Below are 9,592 nucleotides of genomic sequence, written 5' to 3'. Positions count from 1 at the left end.
AAGAGAGTGTATGTGAGTGAGGTGGAGGGGGGAAGAGGGAGGGGGAGGCCAAGGATGAGATGGAGGGATGGGGTGGAGAGGTATATGAGAGAGGGGGGTGTGAGTTGGGAGCAGGGCAGTGAAATGGCGGGGGACAGGGCGACTTGAAGGCGATTTGTTTGTGGCCACCCCAAACGGGATTGAGGCGTCTGGCAATAGATAGATAGATAGATAGATGATTTTTGGACTCTGCAGTATATTAAAGATGTTGGTAAATCCTGGCACACTAAACTCATATTGTATTCCAGCTGTTCTTTGTGTGGTGTTCTGGTGCTGTGGCTACTTATTTTCTTTAGCTTGTTGATTATTGTATAATGTTAGAATAAAACTAATCATTTTGAATTCCTTTTTCAGTGAACCTAAACTAATCTTTTTAAACTTTGTTTTTCAGTGAACCTCACTCTGGGTTCTATGCTGCCCAGATTGTGCCAGCATTTGAATACCTCCACTACCTTGATCTCATTTATAGAGATCTAAAACCAGAAAATTTACTAATAGATAGCCAAGGATACCTCAAGGTTTGTTGTTGTTTGCTTGGGGAGGGGAGGGGAGGAGCATTTTTTTTATTTCCAATATACACATTACAGTTGCAAGGAGTGTCATTTGAAGTTATTGATAGACATATTGAATAGTTTGATAAATTGCAATGCAGGTAACTTTATTATATGGAATGTTTGTAAATTATGTTCAATTTCTTTCCCATACAGTAGGAATGCATTATTGTTCATTATATGCATAAAATGTGTGTATTTTAGTGTATTTGTATATTTAATTAATGATGTTTATCTTGAATTTAGTCAGACAATGTGCATGTCATTTCAATGATTACTTTTAATATTTCATTACTTTTAATATTTCAGGTGACAGACTTTGGATTTGCCAAGCGAGTCAAAGGACGGACGTGGACATTATGTGGAACCCCAGACTACTTGGCCCCAGAAATCATTCTTTCTAAGGTTAGTTTTTTTCTGATACTTCTACTGTATTTAATTTCTCTTTCTATTTGGCCGATTATCTGGACATTGATATTATCCTTATCTGGCTAGAAAGTAGGTGTTTTCTGTAATATATAGATATCTTAGAATACGGAGTATGAAATGGAGAGAGCACAGTAGTCAAGGACTTAGACATAATTATCACACAACATTGTTATAGAAGTTGGTCAGGCATATAGCTTAATTGATACATGTCCATAGTTGTGCTTTTTATATTATGAAGGTTGGGTTTGAATGTAATACTGAAACTGTTTTGACAATAACTATGTTGGACATGTGGTTATAAGAAAGAGTTGTGATGGCAGTTGTGTTTTGATGGAAGTGATGAAAATGCTAGTGATGTTAGTAGTGTGAAATAGGTATTAGCTGGTTGGTTCCCATTACAGCCATGAGAGTGATTTATGGCAGTTGGTTGATATACTTCTTCTATCTATCTATCTATCTATCTATTGCCAGACGCCTCAGCCCCGTTTGGGGTGGCCACAAACAAATCGCCTCCAAGTCGCCCTGTCCCCCGCCATTTCACTCCCCTGCTCCCAACTCACACCCCCCTCTCTCATATACCTCTCCACCCCATCCCTCCATCTCATCCTCGGCCTCCCCCTCCCTCTTTCCCCCTCCACCTCACTCACATACACTCTCTTCGTCAGTCTTTCACCCTCCATCCTCTCCACATGTACTCAGCTACAAGTCCAAGGTGAGAGTCTCAGACTATAGCAGGTAACAAATTGTCAACATTAATGTAATTTTCTCCCATCATGCAGCAGTTTGAACCATCTTGATCATAATCCTGAACCTGTTTCTCATCAACAGACAGTGGTGGTAGAATCAGTTTAGGCCAGACAACCATAAATACATGTCTAACTGTTGCAAGAAAGTGGCTTGGTGTCACTGGTGGCATGGTTATTCTTTGATCCCCAGACATAATGTGCTGCATTGTAGGGCTGGTGCACTGCCTATGCTGAAGGGTACAGGGAAGGAAAATTTTACTGTACTGTATTGGGTTTGCACTAAAAAAAGAGAGGCCAGAACACTGGTGTAATGATGTGGATAATCTGCTGTCAATGATTATGAGGATATTAGTGGTGATGTAGTTATGTGCCATGAATAAATAATATCCGTCAGCTGTAATGCCAGGCTGTGCTCAGAAATGTGTTTGAGCAGCTGGCATGAAGGGCTTCCCCACCAGCCCCGGTTGGCAGTGGTGGATGGATGAGTTTGGTCGGCTGCAGTGACGTTGCAGTCAATCTGTGTTGGACAATATGTGATGAGTGTTGGAGTAAACTTCAGCATACTCAGTGGATGTAAAGGACTAAAGGGGGAAGGTGCTCTCTAAGTTCAGACTAGTCAGTCATGAATGTGGGGATGTTATTGGGAGTACAGTGGAGCGTACTGGAGATGTTAAGTGGCCTGCCCTGTTGTGGATAGGAAACACAGTGGGTGGGAGATTACAGTAATTGTAAGCAAGTTGAAGAAGGTATTAGTATTTTATTTATTTTTTGTAAAAGTGAAAGGTCTAGAATTGGTGGGGTGTGAATTCTGGCTGCTTAGCAGTTGGTAGATACAGTGGAGTGTGGAGGTGAAAAGTGAATACAACAGTACTACTCATCAAGCCATTGGTTATGACATACCTCCAGTTGTATCTATGTATGCCTTCAAAGCTGGGAGATGTATGGAGGTGGAGGACTGGTATTGGGGCAAATTATTACTTATTTCAGAATTTGGTGAGAAAATAGTGATGCTGGGTGATGACTTAAGTGGACATTTAGATCAGTTCATGGGTCTCAGGGGGTGCTTGGTGGGGTGTGGTATAGCATAAGGAATGTTGAAGGTGAGAGAATACCTAATTTCAGTGATGTATTAACCATGGTTGTATGCAACACATTGTTCGTGGAAAGAGCAGGCAGAGTGATGATATATGAATTGGGTGGTGTTGAAAGGCATACTGATTATTTCCTATTTAGTAAACCTGAATGGAAACATTTCAGTACAGTAACATGAAGGGGATTAGTGAAGATGAATGTCTCTCTTTATGGTAGGTGGGGGCACTCACCATCCACTCACTTGATGTAATGCTGCTTTGGGTGTCTGCCAATTCTTCTCTTCCATCCTTCCTTTGTGTCTTTCATTCCTTCACTCTTTCCTTCTCCTTCTGCAGACGGGTGACTTTACACTCTCTCTTCTGTCTTTCTTTCCTTCATTCTTTCCTCTACCTTCTGCTTATGGGTAACTCTACACTGAATGACAAACCAAATGATTTCCTGTACACCAGGGAACCATTTACTACGCTGGATGGTAACCATATAATCAAATTATGGCGTCTGGTGGCTTAGTGGGTAATTAAGGTGCTCCAATTGGATTGAGCCTGTGTGCTGTAGGTTTATATCCAAGGGGTGGTTGGGGTTTATTGTTTACGTAATGCCACTGAGGGATGAGTAAGACTGGTCACTCTCATCTTAAATGTCAGGACCAACTTGCCTAGCCCAGGGTTCCTATGCTCCTCATGGGGTGACGTAGGATTGGATGATGGATGGATATATGAATGTATCTCACAATTTAAGTCATTTTCTGAAAAGAAGTAGGAAGAAGAGAAATGCATATGTTCCAAGGAGAAGCTTTTTCCTAAACAGAGAGCAAAAGTTGGGATTTTTGCTCATCTTTAACTCGTTTTCATTCTTTAAATGGAAGTGATATTGTAAAAAACTAAGAACATAGTCAAAAGGAACATTCCGTTGCCTGCAAAGAGACATCAAGTATAAAGGTGAATGAATTAAGTGCAAAACTCGTCATGACATAAGTATATTCAGTGTTGTAGGAAAGGTATGTGGAAGAATTATTGTAGAGTATATTCAGTGTTGTAGGAAAGGTATGTGGTGGAATTATTGTAGAGGAAGGGCTGATCGAGATGACCTAGCTAGGCTTAGATCAGGACATCACCCAGCCCTCCAAAGTTATCAGTTTATATTTGATTTAGTTATAATCACATATGACATGTATCCCACTTGTAGAATAGGTCCACACAACATAACACACATAATGGAGCACTGTGCAGCACACGCATCCCGGAGATGCAGACGCAACATCAGTGGTGGATGAAATCTGTGGGATGACCCCGTAGAGGTGGTTGCTTATTTGCAGTCAACAGATCTACTTGGTCAGGTGGACCGAGGGTAAGCAACAGCAACAGCAACAAGACACCATAGCATTGATGTTGCAAGTGCATTGAGGAAACTTCATATATATATCCAGAGTAAACCCCATAATTTTGAGTGATTAATTAGGGACAGTGGCTGTGGGTTATGTTTGAGATTCATGTTTGTCCTCAATGATGAGTGTGGTAGTTGAGTTGAGTGACACAGTCACTCTGCTTTATTGAAGCCAGTGTTCTTGTAAGTGTAGGTAATGTTGGAACTCTCCTGCTGCATTTGAGTTTTGGGGTGCAGTGAAGGTATTGACAAGTCATCAAAGGGGGAAGAGTTGGTAGGTTGTGGAGGAGGTGGTTGAAAAGTGAGGGTGAAAGGACTGAGCCCTATAGAACACCACTGGGGAATATTCTAAATAAAAATCTTTGTTCAAAGCTGAAAACTTGGATATGTTTCCTGAGAGGATGGTGGTTAACCACTTCTTGTTATTGTCTTCCATGTTGATCTCCAGGTATTTGATGATCAGGATATGTCTTGGTACTGTGTCAATAGCTTTACAGTATTTATGTCTGTTAGTTTTTGTATGATTGTTAGATATATGAAAGAGTTAATGAGAAATATGGTATGAGGTTTTAATGTGAAAACAGCAAAAAATGCTCTGAGAGGCTGAGCCTTTTGAAGTAAATTGTAAAGATTTGCCAGGAGGTTGCATGAGAGTGAGGTAACCAGTAATAGAAGAGGTAGACGAAGTGTGAGTTGGGGGAATGAAGTGACAGGTCACATGAGGGAGGGAAAGAGAAATGTCTCGATAAGAGGGATCACTGCCTAATTTGGATGAAAATGCCGGGAGGTTTTGTTGTTAAAACCACCTTTCCCACAGCATCAAGCAATAAGTGGAAAGCTCATCTGCTTTTCGGTCATTTAACCCCTTTGGGTTGAGGTTCCTCAATTTGCTGAATGAGAATGCCTGACAGTAGCTAAAGTAAGATAATATGGTGTCCCCATATCCATAAAGAAGCTGAATAATCCTCCAACAATGCCAAAGTAAATATTGGAATGCCTAAGTCATTTCCAAAGGGTTAATAAGTATATGTATATTACATTACGTTAATAATTTACAATTATAGTAATCGCCATTCATTGTCACTCATTGTAATGTGGCCCCAGACTCATCTGGATGTCCCAGTGAACTGCAGGCTGAAGTAACCCTTTTCCTGCACTCCACCATCCTCCTTTCAGAGGACAGGGATGGATTTAAGGGACATTTATATAATCTGGCAGTGGAAGGTGTCTCTCTGTAGCATCTTCTTGCAGTTTACCAACAACCTTTATAACTACAGTATTATTAATAGACATTTTCCTTCATTTTTGGTTCTGTATATGCTGTTCTGTTTGTTGTATGAGAAGATAGTAATTTGATGAATGTACACCATTTACTATTGTGGGTGGTAATCACATATATATATATAACAAGTAAATATATATTTGATGGGCCAGTGTGATGGAGCAGTGCAGTGTTAAATGATGGAAAGGTGGATGGACATATATACTACAACAATCATGTGTAATAATTTCATCACAAGAACATAGTGTTTTAATACCTGTGGCTCTTTCTTGACAGGGCTACAACAAGGCAGTGGATTGGTGGGCTTTAGGAGTACTTGTGTATGAGATGGCTGCTGGATACCCACCCTTCTTTGCTGATCAGCCCATACAAATATACGAAAAAATTGTATCAGGGAAGGTAAGAGCTATGACATGCCAGCAGGAGTAAGACTATGTAGACATCATTATTATGCTCATTATGTCGCACTGTTAATCAAGTAGTATCCTACATTGATGTGTTAAAAAATGTATAGGCTATACCAGCATATATACATGCTAGTAGATAAAAAGTATGCACACTCACACACACAGTAAAGTCTTGCTGTTGTGTATATTGGATTAATTACAAGAAGACTCAGTGTTGATTTAAGCAAAAGGTTAACTGCACTGATTATATCATTATGTCTATCTATCAGTTCATTGTCAGATGCCTTAATCCTGTAGGGGGTGGCAATAAATGAATTGCCATTATACTATCCTGTTTTTAGCTATCTGACTGCCATCTCCAGCTCACATTCCTTTTTCTCGTAAACATAAGTCTCTCAAATATCCAGTGTAATTCAGCAAAACTCAGTGCTGGATACTGCAAAATGCCGGATATTACGTCGGTACCTCCAGTTGGTTATCCATTGGGCATTGAACCAGATAATATGTCACCACCCTAAGCTATCCGTCTTGACCCGCTATCCTAAAAACTTTCCTACAATACACTCAGTCTTCGTAAATCGTGTCAATTTGAGTCTGGACCACTGCCGTGATTTATGAATAATATCTTTTATGTGAAAAATTAATTTGGGTCTGGACTTTGGCCAACCCGCCCCCACAGCACCCTACCTACACCTATCTAGGCACCATCAAACACAAACGTACAAATTTAGGAATATTCAGTGCATGTATTAAATAGAAATAAGCCATGTTAAGGGATCTCACCTTAATCCCATGACGAAATTGCTTAAGTGAATGGAGTGGGGTGGTGTTGGGAAGAACTTAGAACCTCTCAGTACTTGTTCTTCCCAAACTCTTTCGCCAGCTTTGAAAACTTCTCTCCCCTCTCAACACGACAAGTGAGCTCCAAACGTTGACTGTACAACAACTGTGGCAGTTTCTTGACGCCATACTGCTTAGAGCGCTTCATTGGGGGGTCGGGAGGGGCCTTGGAAGGTAGGAGGTGGGGGGAAGTTGCACAAAAAGGCTGGTAACTCTCGTACTCCACGGCAACGGTCTGTAGTGTGCGGACTGGCGGGACAAGAAGAGCAACAACATGGCGGCATTAGTATGCACATATGCCACCAGGGACGCGCGGTGATTGTTTGTTGGGTCGCGATTTTCAGTTTGAATGCCGCGGTTTACGGTTCTCCTCAGAAAAGGCCCACTTGGGTGCCTAGATCTGCGATTTTCGTGACTTAACAGTGATATAAGGTTGGCAGCAGTCTGATGGCCACCTAGCCTTGTTTTATGAATCCGTAATTTATGAACACTTGATTTACGAGGATTGACTGTATTACCCATGAGTAAAAGATTAAAATTAAACATAAAATACAGTACAGTATTGACACAGTACATGTAGTACAGTAATACAGTACATAATTTAATCGTACATATCATAAGTAATATAAACAGTAATCATATACAGGTATAATTACGAGTGAGCAAGCGAAGCAAAGTCTACTGTCGGAGTAAGGACAACAGAGCGAATATGAGCAACCTGGCACACCATCACACTTTGCAGAGGATAATAACTTTTTACTTATGGCAGATAGAAACCTGATTCCATTTAATACAGTGCATACACTCAATATAATTCATGTTAGCCCATACCCTCGGTCATAAGAATGTAAGAACCATGCTATATCTGGGATTTTCCTGAGGAGTGTTTAGCAGAAAACTGAAACTTGATAATATTAAAAAATTAATTTAAAAAGATTTAATGTCGTGACATTAGGTTTTTATGCAATGAAATTAAATATAGATTAAATAATAGATGAAAAAATACTTTCAACTTTTCTGTATCTTGGGGGTGAAATTCCATAGAGTGGACACCCATTTTCCAGCAGTTTTCTGTTTATTGGCAAGACTTACAGCCAAGATTGTCTTGTGTGTGTTTTGGGGTCTGCCTGTGTGCAGATTGAGCCCGGTGTCTGAGCCTTATGATACACATTACCTCTGAAAAGTGCATCGTACCACTGATAGCTTCCTGTTTCTGAGCTGGATGTTGCCTAATTTTGCCAGATATTGTTTTAACAGAACTGAGCCCAAAGCATGAGATAATGTAATGGGACGGAAATTGTGATGACAGATAATTGAGAGTTTAGTGTACTTGTACCACTTTACTGTATCACTGCATCTCATCCTCAGTCTTCCCCTCTCCTTCCCCCATTCACATGTGCTCATACTATCAGTTTTATATTTGTATATTGAACTGCAATCCAGTACATCCAGGAAAAGTCTAGTGCAGCCATGTCAGTTTGAGATAGTGAAAAGTGTGCCTACTGATACAATGCTGCTGCTGTAATGCAGTACATGTAAGTAATACAGAAAGAAATAAGGATGCATAGCAGTGAATCATTAATTAATTTTGTCATGGAAGTATATACAAGAATACATTAAGTCTATCTATCTATCTATTGCCAGACGCCTCAATCCCGTTTGGGGTGGCCACAAACAAATCGCCTCCAAGTCGCCCTGTCCCCCGCCATTTCACTCCCCTGCTCCCAGCTCACACCCCTCTCTCTCATATACCTTCCACCCCATCCCTCCATCTCATCCTCGGCCTCCCCCTCCCTCTTTCCCCCTCCACCTCACTCACATACACTCTCTTCGTCAGTCTTTCACCCTCCATCCTCTCCACATGGCCAAACCACCTCAGTGTGTTCCTCATAACGCTTCCTATCACATCCACATCAACACCACAACGCTCCTTTATTACATTAAGTCCTCTTCATAAAGCATCCTTTTTGTTATTCCATTTTGCTTTTAAGTATACACTAATATACAGAAAAAGATTGCCCTCAAGGTTGATTGCTAACGGGGAAGTGGATTGGCCAGTTTTACCATTTTAATGCACTACAGTTCTTTTACTTTACTTTGGCCCAGCTTTTTGCCCTGTTGCAGATTACTTCACATAATTCAGTGGCAGAATAAAATATAGTGGCTCTACAGTCTTTTCATAGCACTTCTTCATGACTAGCGTCATATTCTAGTGTCAGTCTCTTGTTAGAACTCAGTAATCAAGTTGGAGAGATGGCAATTTTAGCCCAGGTTCGAGTAAAACAATTATAGTTATACAAATATCAGTATAGTTGTGTTATTCCAGAACTCGTACATAAATTGTAGAAATGCCTGAATGTAAACTAGATGCTTGTAATTTTAGGTAAATTTCCTTCACTGATGTCCTTTCAACAAACAGAATATATAACTGTTCAGTTTGATGATGATGAGGAAATAATGTAAATTGCATTAGAGCTCACAGGTGTTAACAATAACATTCATGTTATGCAGTATTAAATTTGAAAGTTCTGTTGTGTATCTTTAGGTCTCTGCCCCCTAACCCTCAGCTTCTGTGTAAACTAATAATAATATCTTGTGATTACACATACAGCAAAAGTCCGGTAATACGAATGGCAGGGGACCAAGGGTCTTTCAAACTGTTGGTTTTTTCAGACTATTGGGAGGGACCTCTGTAAACATTAGACATATGTACACTCACGATCACTAATTCCTGCCCAGGGGTGTCCCCTTCCTACCCGTGTATACCCAGGGAAGAGGGGAGGGGGGACGAAACAAGCTCCACCTGCCACTATCCCAGCTCCC

The 9,592-nt window shown here is 40.6% G+C and overlaps 1 pseudogene; it reads left to right on the top strand.

Moving 5' to 3' along the window:
• Positions 1 to 430: 430 nt before the first annotated feature.
• On the top strand, positions 431 to 5,921 carry LOC145390230 (cAMP-dependent protein kinase catalytic subunit 1 pseudogene; annotated as a pseudogene).
• The last annotated feature ends 3,671 nt before the right edge of the window (positions 5,922 to 9,592 follow it).

This window comes from Coenobita brevimanus, unplaced genomic scaffold (genome assembly GCF_032717465.1).
Source record: "Coenobita brevimanus isolate Jiangsu-jjx unplaced genomic scaffold, ASM3271746v2 jjx.HiC_scaffold_3667, whole genome shotgun sequence".
Lineage (NCBI taxonomy): Eukaryota > Metazoa > Arthropoda > Malacostraca > Decapoda > Coenobitidae > Coenobita > Coenobita brevimanus.
The sequence above is the reverse complement of the archived record's forward strand: the minus strand, read 5'-3'. Positions and strand labels throughout refer to the sequence as shown.